The 21,633-nt window shown below is 56.2% G+C and overlaps 1 pseudogene; it reads right to left on the bottom strand.

Moving 5' to 3' along the window:
• Positions 1 to 10,459: 10,459 nt before the first annotated feature.
• Positions 10,460 to 17,943, bottom strand: LOC119112367 (fibroblast growth factor receptor 2-like; annotated as a pseudogene).
• Between the last annotated feature and the right edge of the window lie 3,690 nt (positions 17,944 to 21,633).

Below are 21,633 nucleotides of genomic sequence, written 5' to 3'. Positions count from 1 at the left end.
ATGTTACCTACAGTTTAACACAGACATAGCACGACTGATGAATGCGACGGCGCTCAGTCAATATAAAGGGACGCCTCACAAATGCTGATTTAAGACGGGTGAAGCAGACACCAGGCCTCCAACCGGCGTCAGCTCGCACATCAACACTTTAGAGCAGGGATCAGGCGAGCCATATCTCGGTCTTGAGTTGCGGAGAACGGGGATCCGGCACCGTGTACACCGACCAAGACAGAGCCGCTACAGGCGCTATGTGGCTGCGCTGGCCACAGCAGCCGGAACACCAGTTACTACTACTGTACACAGTAACACTAACACCGACCCAAGACAGAGCCGCTATACAGGCGCTATGGCTGCGCTGGCCACAGCAGCCGGAACACGAGTTACTACTACTGTAGCACAGTAACACTAACACCGACCCAAGACAGAGCCGCTACACAGGCGCTATGTGGCTGCGCTGGCCACAGCGGCCGGAACACCAGTTACTACTACTGTGGCACAGTAACACTAACACTGTAACACTGTAACACTGTAACCTCGCCGGCACCAGTCCGCCGTACTGCAACGATCCCACTCAGAAGTGATTACCAGCCTCCGTCAGGCTGGCAAGCCGTCCAAATCTTACCGTACAAAGCAGCTGACCTGTAACTCTTGCCGACCCACCTGCTCCCTCCCTCCTCCGCCTCCACAAGCAGCTGAATGAGCAGCGAATGGTTGTCAAGCCAACATGGCGGGAGCGGCGTCAGACTCGCGTGCGGCGCCCGCGCAGCTCAAATTACTGAAAGACTTTGTTCTGCTTGCCTGTCCTCCGTTTACCGCGATGCCGTAAGCGTGCAAATCACACAATCCTCTCATCGGCCCGGGAGACCAACAGCTTGTACAGCGGTCACGTCAATTCAAACACTCACTTAACGCATTTTCGAGAAAATTGATTTTAGTGTTGGTGTAACCAGCAGTAGGTTTTTGAATGTCTAACCTACCACCACAAGCTGTAAATATACCACAACATGTTTAAAGGTACATTAAAATACGCGCTTCTCATTTTTCAACGAGGGACCGCAAGCATTAACAAATATAAAAAGACATTGCTTCGCAGAGTGCATGATGCTCGTCGTAATCAAGTGGGGAACGCTGTTCTCCCAGTGTGCGTACCCTAACCCACATACTCGAATGCATGCGTGTCTGCCTGCATACCATGCCGCCTCCGCGCCAGGCCCCTCGATGTCTCTGGTCCAAGCGGGAGGAACAGGAATCGCGTTTTCACGTGCCAACACTGCCGCGCTTAATATCACCCTGTAAGCCTCTGTATCACTCCTGAACGGAATCTCACTCGGGTGGGGTCACCCTGAGTTACCCATAGGGCCGGTAAATCGCTATCGGACTCTCTGCGTTTCGGCTGCCAGCGTCATGCGTCCATTTCAAACGTCAGCGTAGTTGCCACTGGTGCAATCAGGAGCGGAAATCACTTAAAAATGTTCACAGTTACATGAAGCATGCATCGCTCGGCAGAACCACGATGGACCACCACGTATTATTAGGCACATACCCACAGCGTACGTTGAAGCCATTGCACTACCTAACCGCCTGCGGGTCTGAAACAATGTTTGCATGTAGCTATATGTACATGTGAGACATGCACTTGTCTAAAAAAATAGCAGAATGGTTGCGCCTGATATAGGAGAGAAACGAACGCATTTCAGACGGAGAATAAATTAACGTGTTTTGGGATCCAGTCATAGAAACGTAGGTTCCGTGGGTTCCATGGCACCGCGCCATCCAAGAATGCTGACCGTTTACCTTATGACAACAGATGGAAGAATCCAATGCAAATGAGTATGGGCGACGACCTTTTCTGAGTTGCTCCTCCGCCTAGGTTTCGGCAGGCAGCGCCGTCCACATGCCACCTTCTTCAATTTACCCTCCGGTCGCCTGCTGTGACATCTCGAATTTCCCTGCATGACACAACTTTGCGGCGTTCAGAAACTACTGCAACGTGTTCAAAATGATATGTTGGCGTTCAGTGAGTCCACTCTGATTTACCAAGAAGGCCGGTGAGAGGCATAAACGGACTCCTTACGTTTCGGCCGCCAGCACTACCTGCCCATTTCAAACGTGTGAATATTGTTTCATCGGTGCAAGCACTATAAACCTTTTGAATTGTTTGGAGGGAATTTGCAACACGCTAGGCTCAGCAGATCATCAGCGGGCACCACCACGGATTATTAGGTACTTGACCACAGCCCACGTTCAGGCCGGCGCAGTACCTAACCGCCTTGCGAGTATGAAGTCAGGCTTGGATGCGGCTCATTGCATATACCGTGAAGCGTGTGTTGATTTGAAGTCTAGAGCGTAGCGGATGATATGACAAGGCGAGAGATCCACGGGCGGCCGGAGACATAAACGAATGTGCCCTTGTCTCACAGACGGAGGACGGAGTTTCGTGGATGCCATGGCAACCCCACTTTCTGAGAATGTACAGTGTGAACCCTGTAACAATAAATGGAATAATCGGCTTAAATATGAATGCGGGCACACTCACTTTCTGAGGCGTTCCTCGCGTATGCTACGGGCTTCAGTGCCAGTCGACAAATTGCCTTTTTTATCCAGCTTGCCCAATTGACTTTGCGGCCGCCTGCCACAAAATCTCAAAGATTACTGTATGGTCTTACTTTGCTGCATCTGGAAACTACTGCAAGATGTTTCAAATAATGCGGATTAAAATTTCACGTAGATAAGTCCATTCTGATCTACCATTAGGGCCGCTAAAAAGCATCAGCGGACTCTTGACATTTCAGCCGCCAGCATTATTTGCCCATTTCAAACGTGTGTACACGGCTTCCATCGGCTGAACCACAAGTAACACTTTTTTAAGAATGTGTTTATGATTTTGCTGTTTTGATGGAGACAGTGAACTAGTCATCCTGAACAAAACGTCATTTGTGTGAGTTCGCTCTGAGTTAGCGTAAGGGCCGTTAATAAACACAAGCGGGTATTGTACGTTTCGGTCGCCACTATTGGCTGTCCATTTCAAGCGTGTCGATACAGTTTCCATAGGTGCAACGACGAAGGGACGTAATTTTAAAGCTGTTCAGAGGACATTTACAGTATTCTAGACCCGGCAAGTCATTGACGGGAGCCAGAACGGCCTTCTATGCAAATAGCAATAGCGTGCGCTTAGGCCAACGCAATGCCCACCATCCTGCCAATGTGAGACAAGGTTGGTATGCGGCTAATTAGATATTCCATGAAGCGTGTCTTTATCTTAAAAATAAAGTATATCGGTTACATTTGACGCGCGAAAATACGCAAACATCTCAACAAGCGTACAATAGAAGCGGAGTTAGCAACAGGGCTGGTGATAGGCGTAAAACAACTATTTTCGTTCCGGGGCCAGCATGGCCTGTAACATCAACGCTGCGAAGTAGTTTTCACCCGTGCGATCATAAGCGGAAGCCATTTTTGTTCAGAAGAGCAATTGAAATATGCCATCATCTGCAGCGCATTCCCGGAGACAACCCGGTCCACTGGCACATAGCAACAGGGTGCGTCAAGGCTGACGCATTGCGAGATTAGAGAGTATAGAGAGAGTATGCGAGACTGAAGCAAGTTGTGTAAGCGATTATGTGCATATACCATGAACCGTGTGCTGTTGTGAATCTCAAGCATCATGATCGGAGCAATCACAGCATCTGTCCCGGCCGATCATTTACGGGGACCAACACGGCTTATAAAACACAAAGCAACAGCGAGTGTTAGGGCCCGTGCAATACCTAACCGCATGCGAGCCTGAAAGAAAGTATGCGGTTGCATGCATATGCCACGCAACGGTGTCCCGCTGTACGTCCTGGTGGGCCTCTGACGACACGGGAGGCCGCTAGCTCACCAGCCTTGTCGCTGTTTGAAAAATGGATTCCAGTGGCCACACAGAAACGGCGTCGAATGTTCGGTAGTGGTGGGTTGTGTTTGGTACCTGTGGTGCCTCTGACTGGCATTTGAGTGCTTGGTCCGGCGGGCCGGACCCCGGCCATCATCCCCGATATCCGGCCAGACCTTCAGACCCTTTGATCGTCAAACAGGGCCTAAATCTTCGGTCCCCAGGGCCTCTCAGGCCTTTCAGGACCTAAATGATGAGTATGTGGGTGGGGGGGGGGGGGCACATACCCTTCGCCCCCCTTCCCCCTGCGCCACTACCACGCCGTTTCATGACCATGTTAAAACAGCTGTCAAATGACCATGTTAGATGCTGTGATTTTTGGACAATGTGTTCGGAACAACAGGCAAAATAAACTTGAGTTGGCTGCTAACAACCATCAGAACCAAGTACGGACTTGATTCTTAGGTTATGTATTTACGACTAGCCGGCTGGGCGATGTAATCAGCTGATGGCTGATGACTAATGCAGGATTTTTCCTTTGTTGTAAAAGAGTGCAATATAGCCGAGCATTCAAAGTATGTTTAGGACGTGATGCACTAGTATAATAAGTGTCACGCGCTCAATAGCCGATGGAAATGATACATGCGACGTCGGCGGCATGTAAAATGATGTTCGGCAATTGCGCGTAAAAATTCATCGGCACATATTTGACTACTGCACTAAGGCGAAGGCACCAAGGGCAATTGGGACGAAACCTGAGGGAACATGGTGCTGCAGGAGGCCAACAAAGTGGCTCCCGTCAGTAAGTATGGGGTCCTTAGAGCAATCAAAAAAGAGTCCGAGACCAGCATGGTTAGCCCCTAACGATCGGTGGTGCCCCGGCAGGCTGACATATGTTGTCCCACCTGGAGCACAAGACCCTCCGAGCAAATGGGATTATCAAAGGCCATGAGTAAAGATTGTACGAGCACGTTAACAGAAAAAGTCTCGATAGGAGTGAAGAGTCTTCCGCAAATGAGATCAAAGGAAGAATCCTTCGATCAAGGAAGAGGTCCCCTGAGCATCGAATGTCTCGGTGCCTTCCCTTATAAGGACCCCAGCAACAGTGCAAGGCCGTCGACGTGAGTGGAAAGAACCGGAGACTAATATGAAGTGCCCCTGAACAACTGATTGTACCCTGTCATATTGGGCTCCAGCAAAGCGCATAGAGCATTGCGGGCGAATGGGAAAAAATCCGTGGAGGAAAACCTGATCGATCAAGAGAGCCGATCGATCAAGATTGCAGCATAAGGCCTCTGGACAGCGTAATGTAATGAGTAATTAGTAAATCGCAGTAATGAGACCCAAAATGTTTCCCCTAAGCAACACCTTTTCAATAAGGAAAAATTACCTTCGTCAAACTCTTTACATTTGTTATCAATTGTTCTCAGTCGTCTGTAGTCCAAAGGCGTCCAATTTTGTTGTACTGGTCTGTTCGGTCGGTTATGGAACCCTTCGGAGCCTCCAGGTCCTCTCGGCATGGTCCATGGGGACATGGGTCCGTGCCTCCCCTCCCCCCCCCCCCCGCCCCTTGCATCCGTTACCGGCCCGAGCAGGTTAATAGATGGGGCTCGCGAAGAACATGGGGCCATCCATTGCAATAAGAAATGCTTACGACGAAATATATAGGGCTCCCAGCGATCGAGTGTGCCCGAGCAGGTTGAAATATAGGGTCCCCGTCAAGAGTGTAAGGCCCTCCATTTAAATAGGAAGCACCCAAGATCCAACGAAGAGAGCCCCGGCATGAGCGGGTGTGCCAGAGCAGGTTAACAGGTAGGGCTCCCAACAAGAGCATAAGGTCCTCCATTCAAACGGAAAGCACCCAAGACTTTTTGTAAATGGCCCCTCGAACGATGCAATGTGCCCGAGCAGGTTACCAGAAGGGGCCCGACAGGAGCGTAGAGCCACCCATTCAGATAACAAGTACCCAAAACCCAGTGCACAGGGCTCCCGAAAGATGGAGGATGCCCGAGTAGACTATCACATGGCCCCAACAGGAGTGTAGGGCCCTAAATTCAAACGCCAAGACCCAATATACAGGGCCCTCGAACAATCCAGTGTAGCCGAGGAGGCAAACAGATGGGCCCCCCGACAAGTGCGTAGGACCCTCCATTCACATAGAAGGCACCCAAGACACAATGTGGAGGGCCCCCAGATATTTGAGTGTGCCCGAACAGGTTAACAGATGGGATCCCGGCAAGAGCGTAGGGTCCCCCCTTTCAGAAAAGAAGTACCCAACACCCAGTGTGGAGGGTCCTCGAACGACTGAGTGTGTCCAAGCAGGCCATCAGATGAGCCCCCGACGAGAGTGTAGGACGCTAAGCAAGTAACAAAGAATTGGAAACGTCCTAGACCAATGTAGGGGGCCCATGAGCATATCACAAGTGTGTCGGTAGGTTAACCGAGACCCACGTAAAGGGTCCCTGAACAACCGAGAATACCCCGGCTATAGCTCACAGAGCCTTTCTGGCGAATGGAAAGAATCCGTGGATGGGCCCGTGATTGAAAAAATGCCCCGGCACGTTGACAGCAAGGGCTCCGGCAAGAGCGTAGGGTCCTCCGAGCAAATGCAAAGAAATGAAGGGCAGCGTGGAATGTTCCGTAACGATCGAAGTAATCCTGCAGGTGGGCATATAGATCCCCCGGAAACAGCATGAGTCCCTAGACGGTGTAATGGGGCCTAAGATTTCGAGTTCACAAATTTAGCAATCATTGAATGATTTTTTCAACTTCTCATATGCCCTTTATTTTCGCTTAGAACTGTTTTGGTCGCCTGGAAGTCCACAGATACCCAGTATTTTTCTCATAAATCATGTATTTCGAACTCAACCTTAGCTGATATTTCAAGCTGGAATCAATGCACAGCACCTTTTCCTCCTGCTTGGTGTCTTCTCTCCTCTTCTTTCTCTCTAGCCATTTTATCCCATCGTCCCTCAGCTCTCCGCAAAAGTCGCAGACATCTTCGATAGTTTTTCATTACGTCCAGTTTGTCATTTCAGTTTTGGCAAAGCTGTGAACACGGTTATAATCGAATTGAGCTGCTGGAAAAAGATCGTTCAACCACGCACATGTCTGGTGGTGCTTAATTTTGTCCCAGAGAGACTCCAGCAGGTGCGGGCCGGTCACCGAGGTGCAGGAGCGATGGATTTCCATGCAGCTCTCTCCACGTGCGGCCGAAGCCACTGACTGGTCCCGAGCACACGGCCTCGCAGTCCGAAGACGCAGAGAAGGCTTGACGCCCAATCTCGTCCATTGTCAGTCCCAAGTCGTCGTTAAGGTAGTCAGTCACGTGAGCGAGCACACCCCGCGGCAGTCGGTGTCGGCGCCCATCACCGTAGGTGGCGTCATCAAAGTTGTAGGTGGCGCCACTGAAAATACGCCTGCCGCCCCATCCGCTAGATGTCACCGTGCCCTATGCAGTATCAGGCTTCACCCGGAATTTGTCACTCAACTCCACCAGCTGTACGCAGCCCGCTAAACTGTTCTAACTTGACTTGTAATTGCGTCGGGAATAAATAAGGTGTGGTATGTCACTCATGCTATACCTGCGGCTTGCGCGCACTCCATGACGTATGTTGAATTATTCGGGTTGTGTTGTCGGCGATTGAGGTTCAAGGGTGCATCTGATGCCGGGCTGCCAGGGTGAGAAGCAGGCGGTGTATATAGCCTCAGTAGATGAGTGCGTCGTAGATACACAATAAAGTAACGTCATTTGGCTCGTCTTCGAGTTTGGTTGCTCGGGTGGCAAGTAGGGTCCCCTGGATCCCGGACTGCTTCCCCTGAGCCCCGGACCGCCTGCTGGGTCCCAGACTGCTTCCCCTGGGCCCCGGACTACCCCTTGAGTCCCGGACTGCCTCCTGGGTCCCGGAATGCCTCCTGAGTCCCGGGCTGTTTCCCCTGGATCCCGGACTGCCCCTGGATCCCGGACTGCCCCTGCCCCCTGGACTGCCCCCTGGGTCCTGGACTGCCTCCCCTGGGTCGCGGACTGCCCCCTGGATCCCGGACTGCCACCTGGGCCCCGAACTGCCCCCTGGGTCCCGGACACCTGACCGCGCGATACCAGCGCCGCCTGCGGTCTCGGCCAGTCCACTGGGAGAGCCCCGCAGCTGAGGCAGTCCTGCGGCCGCCGGAAGGCATGCGCCGGCAGATGGCGGTACGCGCCGGAGTCATGGCACGATGACCAAGCACAATGCATGGTCTGGTCCGTCCAGGCAGGAGCGCCGGCCGCAGGGGACCGTTTGTCTGCAGTCTCGTCGCCAGTTTACCCATGTCCAGTGTCACGCGGGCGAAGTTGCTGGACCATGTGCGCCGGATAGGAATGTCCCGCTCCAACTGGCTCCTCAGCGCTTGTCTCACTCTCCACAATGAAGCCAGCACAGCGACACGTGTACCCGGCGTATCAGAGCCACCGCATCTTGCAGTGTTAGAACAACGTGTACCTGCCCAGAGCACAGGGGTCCTCCGATTCATAAATAGCTCGCCTGAGCCGGCAAACCCGAACACAAAACGGGATCTCCTGTCCAGAGCAGGAACTAGCTAGTTCATATAGGGGCGTTCTGATCCATAACATTGACCGCTTCATGCAGGAAAAGAGCCTCCTGAACTCAGGTAAGGACTTTCTAGCTCAGCTCAATGACTGACACACGAAGACCAGGACAGGCTTCATTTCAAAGCACCATGACTTTTCGCACAGCTGACTTTTTGCGCTTTGCTTGGATCTTCTGGATGTGTGTTCCTTTGACTTTTTCATTTGATTTTTGTCCTGACCCTTATCCTGATAGGTTATTTAACCAACTTCCACGTTTAGCTTATTTCAAGTAGTATCTCCCTGCTTCAGTCTTTTTTACTCGTCAACGACATGACATTCATTCATTTTTTTCTTTACCTTTAGCGCTTTACCAATTTTAAATTGTGTTGCTTGGCCTTTCTACTGCTGATCGTTTTTATTTGCTTCGTCCCATCGGATTTGAGCATTTTTGCGTTTTTCAAAATCAAGTTATGCGTTTTTCAATCAAAATATGCGCTATTAACATCAAAACTCCTTTCAAAAATGTTATTAAAAAATATCGAAATTCCCCAGGAAGCTCACATGATGTGAGAAGCGTCCAATGCGTCCAGACGCTGCAGTTACGCAATTTGTAGTAATCCGCACTCGCAAAGAATTCTTCTTCTAACTTTCCGCTTTTACGCACATTTGTTGCACTCGTCACCGCCCAAATATCGAGCACATTTGGCAAACGTACACTGGAGTAAGCATGACATGCAAAAACAAACTTCGTGGTCACTCCGCGCTGGCCTGGCATCTCCGGGACCGAGGCTCTCCACATCTGAGGTTGACCACACGATCGAGCTTCCGGACCGGCCTCCGCTGCGCCAAGACACGCCGACCACATCTCCCATAGTTTCTCACCATTCCTTGTTTCCATTCCATCGCAGCGAAAGGAACTGACTCAAGTTACTCGATGTAATGGCTCACTGTATATTCAAATGACGCGAAGGTGAATGCATGCATATTCACTACGTAGTCGCTTCAATCATAAGGTACGCCGCAGTCCAAACACTCAGGCGCCGGCAAAAATCACAGCAGAAACATCACAGCTGCACCACAAATACCCGGTCCTTGATATGATCGTAACGTAAGGAGTCTCTATTCCCATGAAACCCGTCAAAAGCAACTATGCCATTAAAACTGTTCCAGATACCATCTAGGTCATGAACTTGTAGTAAAATAAACACTGTGCTTGACATGCTTGACTTCGTTACTCAAAACAATATCAACGAAAACACTTCAAATAAAAGGCCTTCTTCATGGGCTACCATGATCATGCCTCTGGCTTCGCATGTACGATGTACCCGTACAATAGGAGTGCGCTCACAAGCTTCGAAAGGTTTTGCTTGGTACGTCACATCTACCCGTACAATGGAAATGCGCTCACAAACCTCGAAAGGTTTTGCTTGGTACGTCACATCTACCCGAACAATGGAAATGCGCTCACAAACATCGAAGGGGTGTGGACTATACAAGCACAACCTCACATGAAAGACGAACTATTCCGCCAGCCTGCACTATCCGCTCATCCGTTAAACCAAAGCAGAAACACTACACACCCAGGCCTCGGGAGACGACCCTCGCGAGGCACCACACCGGAGATCTCCAACACCCATATCAAGAGAAACTCAAACACCAGCGTAGACCGCTTGTAAAAACAAAGAAAAACCACGGCCTTAAACATGGGTTGAGCGGCTTGGGCCAACCCACGCTGCATTCTGTTCAACCCAAGCAGAAATACCACACCGCAGTCCTTCCCAACGAGGTGCCGCACTGCCCTAGCAAGGCGCCGCACTGTCCAAGCGAGGCACCGCACTGTCAACTAAAAGCTCGGATTAGCATCAACTACAAGCCCGGCGAGGAACACTGGACGTCCGGTGAGGAACACTGTTAAAAACAAACCTGAGCACTTCTTTGACACGGACGTCACGGAAGTCCGATGACGTCATAGGGCACGAGTCCAGGTCCCTGCAGACTCGCTGATCCCTCGGTCGACGCCCTCAGTCTGAGCTGTCCGGCGGCGAGGGCAAGGCCGACGCGGAGGGCGACGCAGACGGCACCTCCACCTTCGTGTACTCGACGTGCGGCTGGGGCGAGACCATGGCCACGTACTCCTGGGGGCGGCAGGCAGACGGCCGATGAAGCCGGACAGGTCACCCTCGCCGTCAGCCCGGACACTGCGCCGGGGGTATTGCTGCGACGCGAGCCACCCCACTGCTGCGAGCCTGCAGTCGGCGACATTGGCCACGTCTCGGTCTCCCGATGCACGCGACGTCTCTGTGCCTCGTAAGAGCCTGTCTCCGAACCCAAATCTCCCCGCGGCGTTCCATCCCACCGACAATGGCCGGCAGCCCAGCCAGAATCACGACCTTCAGCGACGATGCTGCGGCCGCCCGCGCCGCCCGCGCCGCCTGGCCAGCTGGCAACACCGCCTCACCAGGCCTCCAACACTGTGAGCTCCCGTGTCCCCGTGCCGAGAGTGCTGCGCTGCAGCCGTACCATGGACGTCAGCACCGCCAGCACCGCGTCCAGCCGCTGCACCAGCCGGCCGAACGAGGGCCGCTCGGCCGGCTCCTGATGCCAGCAGTCCAGCATCACGTCGTACCTGCGGCGGGGCGCGGACGCGTCACGGACCGGCCTCGGGTCTCGAGCTGCGCAGCCTCCGCGGCGGACCGCGCCGGGACCGCCGCTCGGGCAGGTCCGCTGACGCGGCCGGCCGGTGGGGCGTGACAAAAGATGGCGCGGCGAGATATGCATTAACGTATATGCCCCGATTGTCGGGGCCTGGTCCCGTGTTCGGCCAGTGCTGGGCGGTGGGCACTTACCAGGCCCCGTAGACAGAGCATCAGGCGTCACTACACAAGACATCGGGTGGTGGGCCCTCCAGGAGCCCAGGCAACAAACGTCTGATGGCGTTTCTCCCAGCTGCCGAGCAACAACCCGGCCAGCTTTAAAAGCATGAGAGGTTGTATTGTTTACGTCACATGCGCCGCGCGCATCTGGGAACATGACAGCACTATTGCACCGGTACGATAATGTACAAAAAAACGGGAGTAACTGCTCTTGATAGAGCATGTGCAGCCACGAAAAAAACATCGAGCGTAATGACAGTACAACGTGAAGTGCTTAAGGTGCTATTAGCCACAGCAGAAAACAGCTGGAATCAAAAATATTTACAACACACAAAACTACAATGCCAAAACCTATAATTCTACGGTGCAGCTGTAGGTGCCGAGCCCGTTGAGCCGTTTCTCCCCGGCCGAAGGCGTGTGGCCAGCCGGCGGCGGCGGCACCGGCGCCAGCGACACCGCAAAGACCCCGGTGGGACTCACACGCTGGCGGGACAGGCGGCCGGCCGGGCCATGCGCCGACCCCTGCCGCAGCCAGTCGCCCAGCTCGTCCACGCTGTTGACGGTCGGGTATGGCGCGCAGCCCATCGTCATGATCTCCCACAACAGCACGCCGAACGACCAGCTGCCGGCCGGGAGCAGTCTGGTGTCAACAGTAGCGCCTGGCAGAGGTACCCTTAAAATGTCCGCTTCTTGATTCCACAAGTCCCCACGAGACGTAACCAGAGGCGCATTTCCAGGCAGCCAGCCCGCAGAAGCGCCGTGCTCCAAACGGTTCCTGTCAGATGTGCCCTCTGCAGTACATTCACCTGCATTCCTTCCCACACCGTCATACAAAAAGGAGGTCCATCCCTGCCCACCGCACACACAAGCGTACGTTTGGGCCACGGGTGGCGTCACAGACCCATGACCACAGCGTCAGCGTACGTACACATCAGACCCAGTGGTGTAAAGTTGGTCGAACAGCGCCTCGGGCGCCATCCACTTGACCGGCAGCCGGCCACCGGTGACCTTGCGGTAGTAGTCCTTTTCCCTGACGTCCCTGGCCATGCCAAAGTCAGCGATCTTCAGCGTCTTGTCCTCGCCGACCAGCACGTTCCGGCGGCCAGGTCTCGGTGGATACACTGGCGGCGGAGAAGTGACCGTTCAGTGCAGCGTCTCTCGGCGACGCCCGACCGCGCGGTGGCAAGCGGTGCGGTGGAAGACGCGGTGCGGTGGCAAGCGGTGCGTTGGAAGACGCGGTGCGGTGGCAAGCGGTGCGGTGGCAAGCGGTGCGGTGGAAGGCGCGGTGCGGTGGCTAGTGCCACCTGTCGTCGGGCGGCGGCGGGCCTTCGCAGCGCTCGGTGTAGTGAGGGATGGCATGTCTGACAGGACAGCTGTGGGCTGCAGCGCTGTGGAAAGTCCCGCATCTTCTCAACAGTGTTGCTTATCGTCTCTGCACTAGGAATATCCAGTAGCAACTGGTCAGTGACCGGGGTAGGTGTGGGGTAAGGTGTGGGGTAAGGTGTGGGGTAAGGTGTAGGGTAAGGTGTAGAGTAAGGTGTGGGGTAAGGTGTGGGATAAGGTGTAGGGTAAGGTGCGGGGTAAGGCACGGGGTAAGGTGTGGAGTAAGGTGTGGGGTAAGGTGTGGGGTAAGGTGTAGGGTAAGGTGTAGGGTAAGGTGTGGGGTAAGGTGTATGGTAAGGTGTGTAAAGTGTCGCAAATGGAGCCGCAACGCCCGAGCTGATCGAACGAACCAGAGCGGTAACGAACGAACGAACCAGACGAACCGGAACTGCGACGACGGGCGAGACTTCACAACGCGGGCTTGAAGCATCAGACGCGCTCCACTACAGAAATAACCAGAACAGGACGGTCTCAGAGGAGCAGCGCACGTACGTACTGACATCCAGCAGTCGGAGACAAAGCAGCTATCTAAGCCATGCAACACCGAGCCAGCCAAACCTGTCCAACAACGGACAGACCGGCGCCGCTAAGGCGACCGCGGTACGTACCTTCCGGCTGGCCAGGTACTCCATCCCGCGGGCCACCTGGAAGGCGAAGTTGACCAGGTCGCACGGAAAGGGCAGCTCGGAGTCAAACGGCCGCTCGCACTCTGCCCTCTCGCGCAGGTACGTCAGGAGGTTGCCTGGGGGAGGGGCGGTCAGCCAACGGGCGCGGCACCTGTTGCCTCCTGAGAGATGGGAGGGCGTGCACGGACAGGACCGGCTCCAACTGCGGCACACGCCAGGTGCATGTATCGCTGCAGCACTGTGTCGTACACATGAATACTGGTCAGCTTCCCCAGGCTTGTGAGCCCCAATGTCGCCTAGATGAGTCAATTCAGCGTTGTTGTTAACTTTTGCTTGTGCCTTAGGACTTTCTAAGACGCTGTTGCGTTTCCTAACAGCGTGGTTTGGAGCCCGCATCCGGAGCCCGAGGTGTTGCAACGTGTGCAGTGTTGCAATCAACGCATTCACATACCGCTCACAACTGGCACACCCGACGGACTGTTGACCCCCCCCCCCCCCCCTCCCCCCTCCTGCAACGACTGTGATCTGTTGGCTGCGCCGACCAAGCACACCGTGCCACCGTCTCCAGCGGGGGAGAGGGCAGAGCCCGGAAGGGTGACGCCGCGCTGACCGTGCTCGGCGTACTCCATGATGACCATCAGAGAGCTGCCGCGCGTGCAAGCGCCGATCAGGCTGACGACGTTCACGTGCGATCCGACCTTCTTCATCATCTCCATTTCGGAGACCAGGTCCATCAGGTCCGTGTCGCGGTGGTGCTCTGTGAACCGCCGGTCCGCCAGTCGTCAGAACACCAATGTAGCCGACAGCCTCCACCCAACCGAGCAGCCCTCACCGGCCGCCGCTGCCCGCAGCCTCAGATCAGCCAGCTGTCGCGGCAACCGAGACGGTCAGTTGTTCCTATCGATGGCGGTTTAGCGGCTGGCGCGCCGCACCAGGCACCGGATGACACCACACCGCGACACCTCCCAGTTGTCACTCACTCCCGCAGCGTGCCGGCGCACTATCACAAACCGCACCGCCCGGGCCGGCCGGCGGACAGCCCCCAGAGACCGCATGACCGCGGCGACTCAGGCTAACAACGCAGCGGCTAGCCACACGCCAGCGCCGGCTGCGCTCGTCGTCTCGGCATGGCGCCGGTGCCGGGCTGGCCCGAGAACTATAGCTCATCCGGGGGACGTTGAAACCCAGGACGGCGCTCGCCCTGGCTCCCAGAAGCAGCGCGTTCGAAACTCGTCATCAGCCACGTTTCGATCTCCGGTACAATCGACATGACAAAAGGCGACGACGGCCGGTTTCACAAACACCGTTAAGCAGCCGAAAGCGTCACTACCCCAACAGCCGCACAAGTTCTGGCCCGCTGACCTTTCAGCATCTTGACGGCGACGACGCGGACGGGGTGCGTTTGCCGGCCGGCCGGCCGCAGGCGGGCGCGTACCACGCGGCCGAAGCAGCCCTCGCCCAAACAGTCGGCCAGCTGGAGCCGATCGTGCGCCACCTCCCAGGCCGGGTCCGACGGCAGCAGGTAGGCGGGCGACGCCGCGCCACCCTCCGACGCTCTGACGGGGAGACGACGACGTCGGCTCGGCCACGCGCAACACGCAGCACGCGTTCTCCCCGGCCACGCTCCACAGCTGGGACACGCGGTGCTGGACCGCGACAGGGCGTATCCGGCTACTCGGCCACGTAAGCGCTCACGTTGCGGGACACGGACATCGGAGGCTGAACACAAACCGGAGCATTGCAATCGACATCAGCCATCACGGTCGGATGGCACAACGCGTCCGACAACAAACGTGGCACCATCCCAGAGTAGCCATTCGGTCACCACACAGCACACCCCGGCACGACGCGAACGGTGACGGACCATCCCCTGAACGCTGGCGGAGCGTCTCTCCCGGGACTCCGCGCCGCCGACACAGTCATCATCCCTGAGCGCGCGCCACATACCTGCACGGCTCGATGCGCACCACGGGCACGGCGAACTCCTCCGGCGACGCCTCGATCACCACACGCCTGGTCAGGGTGCGGATGCGCCGCTTGTACCGGCGGCGGCCGTACCAGAGCGCCGCGGAGAGCAGCGCACAGGCGACGACCGCGGCGATCGCCGTCGACATCAGCCCCAACGGCCAGCGAGCCGGTGCCGGCGGTCCGCCCGGACCTGTAGCGCCACCGAGCGGGCGGACGTACGGCATGGTGCGGACGGCGGGGGCACCGGGCTGGGACACGTCACCAAACCGGAGGCGCCACTGGACGCTCTCCCCGCGTCATCCCAGACTCGAACTGTTTACCGAGTTATCGCAGCACATTCGCGAGTGCTGCGGCGCAAGAAAAAAAAACGGCGGCTTGGCCACAGACACATCCTTGGCTGCTGTGGCGCACGCCGAAGCGTGCGAGGCGTACCGGGCACCGCGGACGACACGAGCATATCTTGCCTTCCACCATTGTGACCTAGACCGAGGCGTACCGGGCACCGCGGACGACACGAGCATATCTTGCCTTCCACCATTGTGACCTAGACCGAGGCGTACCGGGCACCGCGGACGACACGAGCATATCTTGCTTTCCACCAATGTGACCTAGACCGAGGCGTACCGGGCACCGCGGACGACACGAGCATGCCTTACCTTCCACCACTGTGACATAGGCCGAGGCGTCCCGGACACCGTGGACGACACGAGCATGTCTTACCTTCCACCACTGCGACATAGGCCGAGGCGTATGCGACGTCCCAGGCAGTGTGGACGACGCAGACGTAGTACCCCGAGTCGTTGGCCGTCACGTTCATGATGATCAGACGGGGCGGCGAGGACGTGTCGAAGCGACTGCCGTCAACCTGCGGCAACAAGCATGGCGGTCTCCAAAACCACGAACGAGGGTGTACGGGCTACGATACCAACAGTAAGTGCTAATGTACTTCATTTGCATTGGACTTTGGCACCCACTTTCCGCTTCTAGCCACAAACACAATCGTGATCAGCGAGCAACAAAGCTTGCGGTTTGCCCAACCCAACACGATGACCCCGATGTCAGTGAGACTGAAGCACGATGCGGGAGACACCAGCTGGCACGAGAGGCTACAAAGCACCACCAGTCCGGACATGGAGCACACACCCCAGCCTAACCCAGACCGCGATGATCAGAGCTAAATGTTCACCTCTGAGCTGGACAGCGCGTGCTGCCTGGCCTGCTCCAACTGCCGCGGCGTCGTCAGCTGGACCCGTCCAGTCTCACCTCTGAGCGGGGCAGCGCGTGCTGCCTGGCCTGCTCCAACTGCCGCGGCGTCGTCAGCTGGACCGCGCCAGTCTCGGAGCGCAGCCAGATGACTTCGCCGCTGGTGGCGGCGGCCGCAGCTGGACACTCCAGCGTCACGCGCGAGCCAAGCAGCGCGCTGGCGTTGGCAGGCCGCACGGGCAGCGCCGCCCGCGGCACCTCTGGGAAATACGCGCACGCAGCGCCCTCTCTCAGACAGGTGACGCCGAAATGCCCGTGGTAGGACATCGGTACCAACACATGACCTGGCACCTCGTCTTTGACATAGGCCGGTAAGTTTTTAACTCACCGATGACACCTTGGAACACCAAGTCTCGACTCTCGCCGGTACCTCGATAGCCAGCATGGTATTCTAACAGTGGACTGCTGATACGTCTGAGTGATTTGAGAGTGCCTCAAAAAACGGTCGCGACAGGCATTACCTGCCATTCGACACCTCAGAGCTGCTCCAAACCAAACAAGCATGATTTATGTTACCGCGCGACAACGGTAAACGTCCTCAACCAAAGCCGTTTGTCCTCTTGGCGCTTAAGGTCGGCACCTTCATTTAGCCGAGGCGTGGCACCACGATCCTCGTTCAGGCTGCACGGTCCCGGATGCCTTCAGACGATACAACAGCCGCCGAACATGCAATCAGTTACGGTCTCACAAGCAAACGCACATCAAACAAGCACCGCCTTATACTGCAACAAGCGCCAACATGTTCACAGAACTTGCAAACCTGCGGAGCGCAGACCCGCCGACCTCATATCACCCGAGCCTACCTCCTCGAGAGCACTGCCGCTGCTCTGACCGACACTCGAGCCCCGGCCAGCCTTCCGCGTGTCACGCGGCCAGCCCGTCTCATTCCTCACCTTCCACCACGCGCAGGTGGGCGTTCGCCATGTCAAAGCCGATGTGGTTGTACAACAGGCAGGTGTAGAAGCCGCTGTCGTCGCCGCTGACGCCCCGCACCACCAGCCGCTGCCGGCCGCTGATGTCGTAGCGTTGCTGCGGCACGGGCGGCGCGGCGCGCCGGTCACTGCCACGCCACTCCCGGCCGCCCCGGGCTGGGCGGGGGGCTGGCGGCGGCCGAGGCTCCGCGGAACCCCGCAGATCTGGTGATGGGGCCCAGTGGCCGCTCGTGGCCAGCCGTGCACAGCGGGGCGGTACGTCGGGGCTTCACCCCACCGTTCCAGCTCTTTCCATTCATTCTGTACGCCTGATACGGACCCGTCCGCCGCTGCGCCCGTCCATGCCTGGGCCAAGCCGTACCTTGTGAACGCTGATGGCGAACTGGATGGCGTAGCTCATGTCGGACATATTGTGCACCTCAAAGGTGCCCGAGCGCGTGAACGTCCAGAAGAGGTCCATGTTGAAGTCCCAGGAGCTGGGGCACTCGAACGTCACGTTGGAGCCGGCCAGCGACGTCACGTTACGCGGGTACCCCGGCTCGATTACCGGGTCCTTGTACAGACCGTCCGCTGGAACAAACCGGCACGGGTCGGGCCGAAACTAAACACGAGCGGCAGTGCAGCGTCTAAACGGCATCACGGTCACATATCAGGGTCAGACCTCAAACAGAATCGGAGTCGAAGAGGCCAGACCGTCACCTGGAAAACCCTCTCCGGCTGCTCATTGTTCCACCTCACCAACAACAGCACACCCACGTGCAGCACATCCACAGATGGTGCCAGTCACGTCAAGCTCTGAACACGCCCGCGGCCGAGCTGGCCCGGCTGGGGGCCGCACCAGCTCGGCCGCCACCACTGACTGGTAGTCACGAGCTCCCAGGTGTGGCGCACGCTCCCCAGTGCGTTCTCGGCCACGCAGGTGTAGCTGCCCTCCTGGAAGTGGCCGGCCATGGCCAGGCGGAGCCAGCCGCCACCGAACGTGGCGACGTCGGCTACGTGCGGCACCTTCAGCACCGGCCGGCCCTGGTACAGCCAGTGGACGCGTGGCGGCGGGCAACCTGCGGGAGGTGGCGGGGTGCAAGGTAAGGTGAAGGTGAGGAACTCCATCTAACGTAAGGTAAGGTGAGATGAGCTCAAGCGACTAATGCCGCGGACCGGACACACTCATGCCCGAAGCTTTTTCAGCACAAACAGGCTACAAGCCATGCTGAACCGATGACAGCTTCGCATGGCCCCTACGTTCTCGGCAGATACCGCTCCCCCGGCCTCCTCCGCCCCGACAGTGCAGCACGCCCGCGCGCCTCCCCAGCGCGCCGAGCCGGGCCTGACCTCTGGCCGGACAGCGCAAGGTGACCGGGCTGCCGGCGAGCACCACCTCCAGCCGGCGCAGCCGGGCTATCTCGTCGAAATGGGGCGCGCGTGGCACCAATGAGCCGTTTGTCCCAGGCGTGGCACCGGGCTCGACGGCAGCGCAGAGGTCCGTGACCTCCTCCACGCTGCCGCTGTCCCGCTCGGCCGGCTCGTCGCCGTAGTCGTCTCTGTAGCTGTCGTCATAGTCGACTCTGGTGACCTGGAGGCTGTAGTTCTGCCACCGTTCCGGCAACGGCCAGATCACGTGGCAGCCGTAGTTGCCGGCGTCTGACGGACGTGAGTTCCGGATCACCAGCCTGGAGAGAGGAGCCGGTCAGTCACCAGCCTGGAGGGAGGAGCCGGTCAGTCACCAGCCTGGAGGGAGGAGCCGGTCAGTCACCAGCCTGGAGAGAGGAGCCGGTCAGTCACCAGCCTGGAGGGAGGAGCCGGTCAGTCACCAGCCTGGAGGGAGGAGCCGGTCAGTCACCAGCCTGGAGGGAGGAGCCGGTCAGTACATCCCGGATCATCGGCCTGGAGAGATGAGCCGGCCAGCCATCAGCCTGGAGGGAGGAGCCGGTCAGTCACCAGCCTGGAGGGAGGAGCCGATCAGTCACCAGCCTGGAGAGAGGAGCCGGTCAGTACGTCCCGGATCATCGGCCTGGAGAGATGAGCCGGCCAGCCATCAGCCTGGAAAGAGGAGCCGGTTAGTCACCAGCCTGGAGAGAGGAGCCGGTCAGTACGTCCCGGATCGTCATCCCTGTGAGAGGATCGGTCAGTACGTTCTGGATCACCAGTCCCGTACAGGAGCCGATGAGTACGTCCTCAGTCACAGCGGCGCCCCTCACCGGCGTCGATGTTTCCGACCCGCGGCCATCAGCTGCTTCGCGACATACAAATTACGTGTTTCCACTGTTGATCGAATGGGAGCTGAAATAGTGACGGCAAGCAGGGAGTGCCTCCCAACGCAGCCCAAAAGCTGCGAAATACGTGGAATAGCTTATTGCTTTATATGTAGAAGTGACTTTTGCGCTGTTTGTAGACGCAGACGTCATACTCTGCAACTATGTGTACAATTTCGAGACACTCGCAATCCGCCACATCAGGCCGAACCCGCAGGACGTTGCAATGATGAACTGGAGAGATGCGTGCAAGGTGGGGGATGCACGCATCTCTCCAGTCTGCCAGCTGCCAGCCAATTCTGCTCTGCAGCAAAATGGAGTAAACTACGCAAAAGTTTTACGAAAATGTTGTCTTGACCTCTCGCGTCTCCCCGTCCCTGTTCATAAACATATTCTGGAGGAAAATCATACCAAAATTCTGAACTCTTACGAATTCCACACTGTTCTGAAAGTAAGCACAAGCTGCTGGGGAAGGTGTTCATTAGAACCTGAGACAAACCCTCACAGTGAATTCTCAGTTCAGAGTTTTGAGGCTGAATAGTCGATCTTCAGATATGCCAGAAAGCACTTGTTAAACGACGTACTACAAACATACGCTATTTTGGCAATACAGCCTATATTTATTTTGTTATAACGCAGCGTCCAAATGTAGTCCATATAGCCAATGCCTGCACTACATCCTCGGTTAATCATTACCTCCTAGCATGTTGACGGTCGACAATTCAGCATAAGAACCCCGATCATACAATGCCAAAAACTGGGATATTGAAGCATTTCTTTCGCATACCAAGTCAAACAGGTAATACAGGTGTTAGTCCATTTTGTCAGTCGACGGAGCATGCGAAGCTCAAACCACTTGTGAGACAAAGAACCAATAACAATTCATCTAAAGCATGCAGCTATTACCAGCACTTGCTTCCTAAAGTGAGATTATAATGGTGTACAGCTTTTATGGGCTCTCTCCACAAGTTTAATGTAGCCGAAGATTTGCTTGATCAACACCTTCCAAGAAACGTCCCAGCCTCCAACACCAGCGGAGCCCCGGGCGTCGTGCGGCAGCGACAGGCTGGCTTATGGTTGCCGTCGCCACTGATTCATACAGCTGTAACGTCTACGCTGCTGCGCGACACAGCCATTCTAAGGCACGTCTCATTGAGCACTCCGCAGTGCTGCCTTCTCGTGGCCACGGACGTCGATTGAAGCTGCAAAACACTCTCATTAGGCCCCAGCTTCAGTAGCACGTACTATTCGTAAGTTATTACCCACTTTATGTGTGCAGCTTCTTTTACACTCACAGTGCAAGGAGTTGAAGTAATGCATCAGCGCGTCAATACAGCTTTCCTATGACATTTATTACATGGACGACAGCTGAAGAAAGTTCCGTGACTTCCAGGCACAAGACAGCGCGATGATTGGGCCATTTCACTCTGTACGGTAAAATGATCTACGCTAGGGGCGCGCACAGGATTTCACGTAGAGGGGGGAGGGGCACAACTGAAGTGTATCGTAAAATAATAGCCGCAAAAGCGCGTTGCAAAATAGTACCATAAGTCCCTAACGTTCTAATGTTTACGTGTCTATCCCTGGAACTGCTACCTGTCAAACTGCCAACATCTGGTCACGTACATATTAATACGTGCCATATAGCTGGTGTGTGGCGGGGAGGGGAGGACACGCGCCCCCACCCCCGGGTCTGCTATCTGCGTACATCCCTGGTCGACGGTTTGAAATTCGCATGCCTCCATCTGCTCTGGCCGTCGAGACACCGCGTAAAAGCAAACATCGTAAAAATCGGGCAAGCCCATCTCGACCGCTCCTGTAAACGCGAAACGTTACACGCGCAACCGCAAGCCGGCACTACGCAATCCAAAATGCGGCTGTCTACCAAGCCTACGTGTTTT

The sequence above is a fragment of the Pollicipes pollicipes genome, unplaced genomic scaffold (genome assembly GCF_011947565.3).
Source record: "Pollicipes pollicipes isolate AB1234 unplaced genomic scaffold, Ppol_2.1 Scaffold_7261;HRSCAF=8764_pilon_pilon_pilon, whole genome shotgun sequence".
NCBI classification, from domain to species: domain Eukaryota; kingdom Metazoa; phylum Arthropoda; class Thecostraca; order Pollicipedomorpha; family Pollicipedidae; genus Pollicipes; species Pollicipes pollicipes.
The sequence above is the reverse complement of the archived record's forward strand: the minus strand, read 5'-3'. Positions and strand labels throughout refer to the sequence as shown.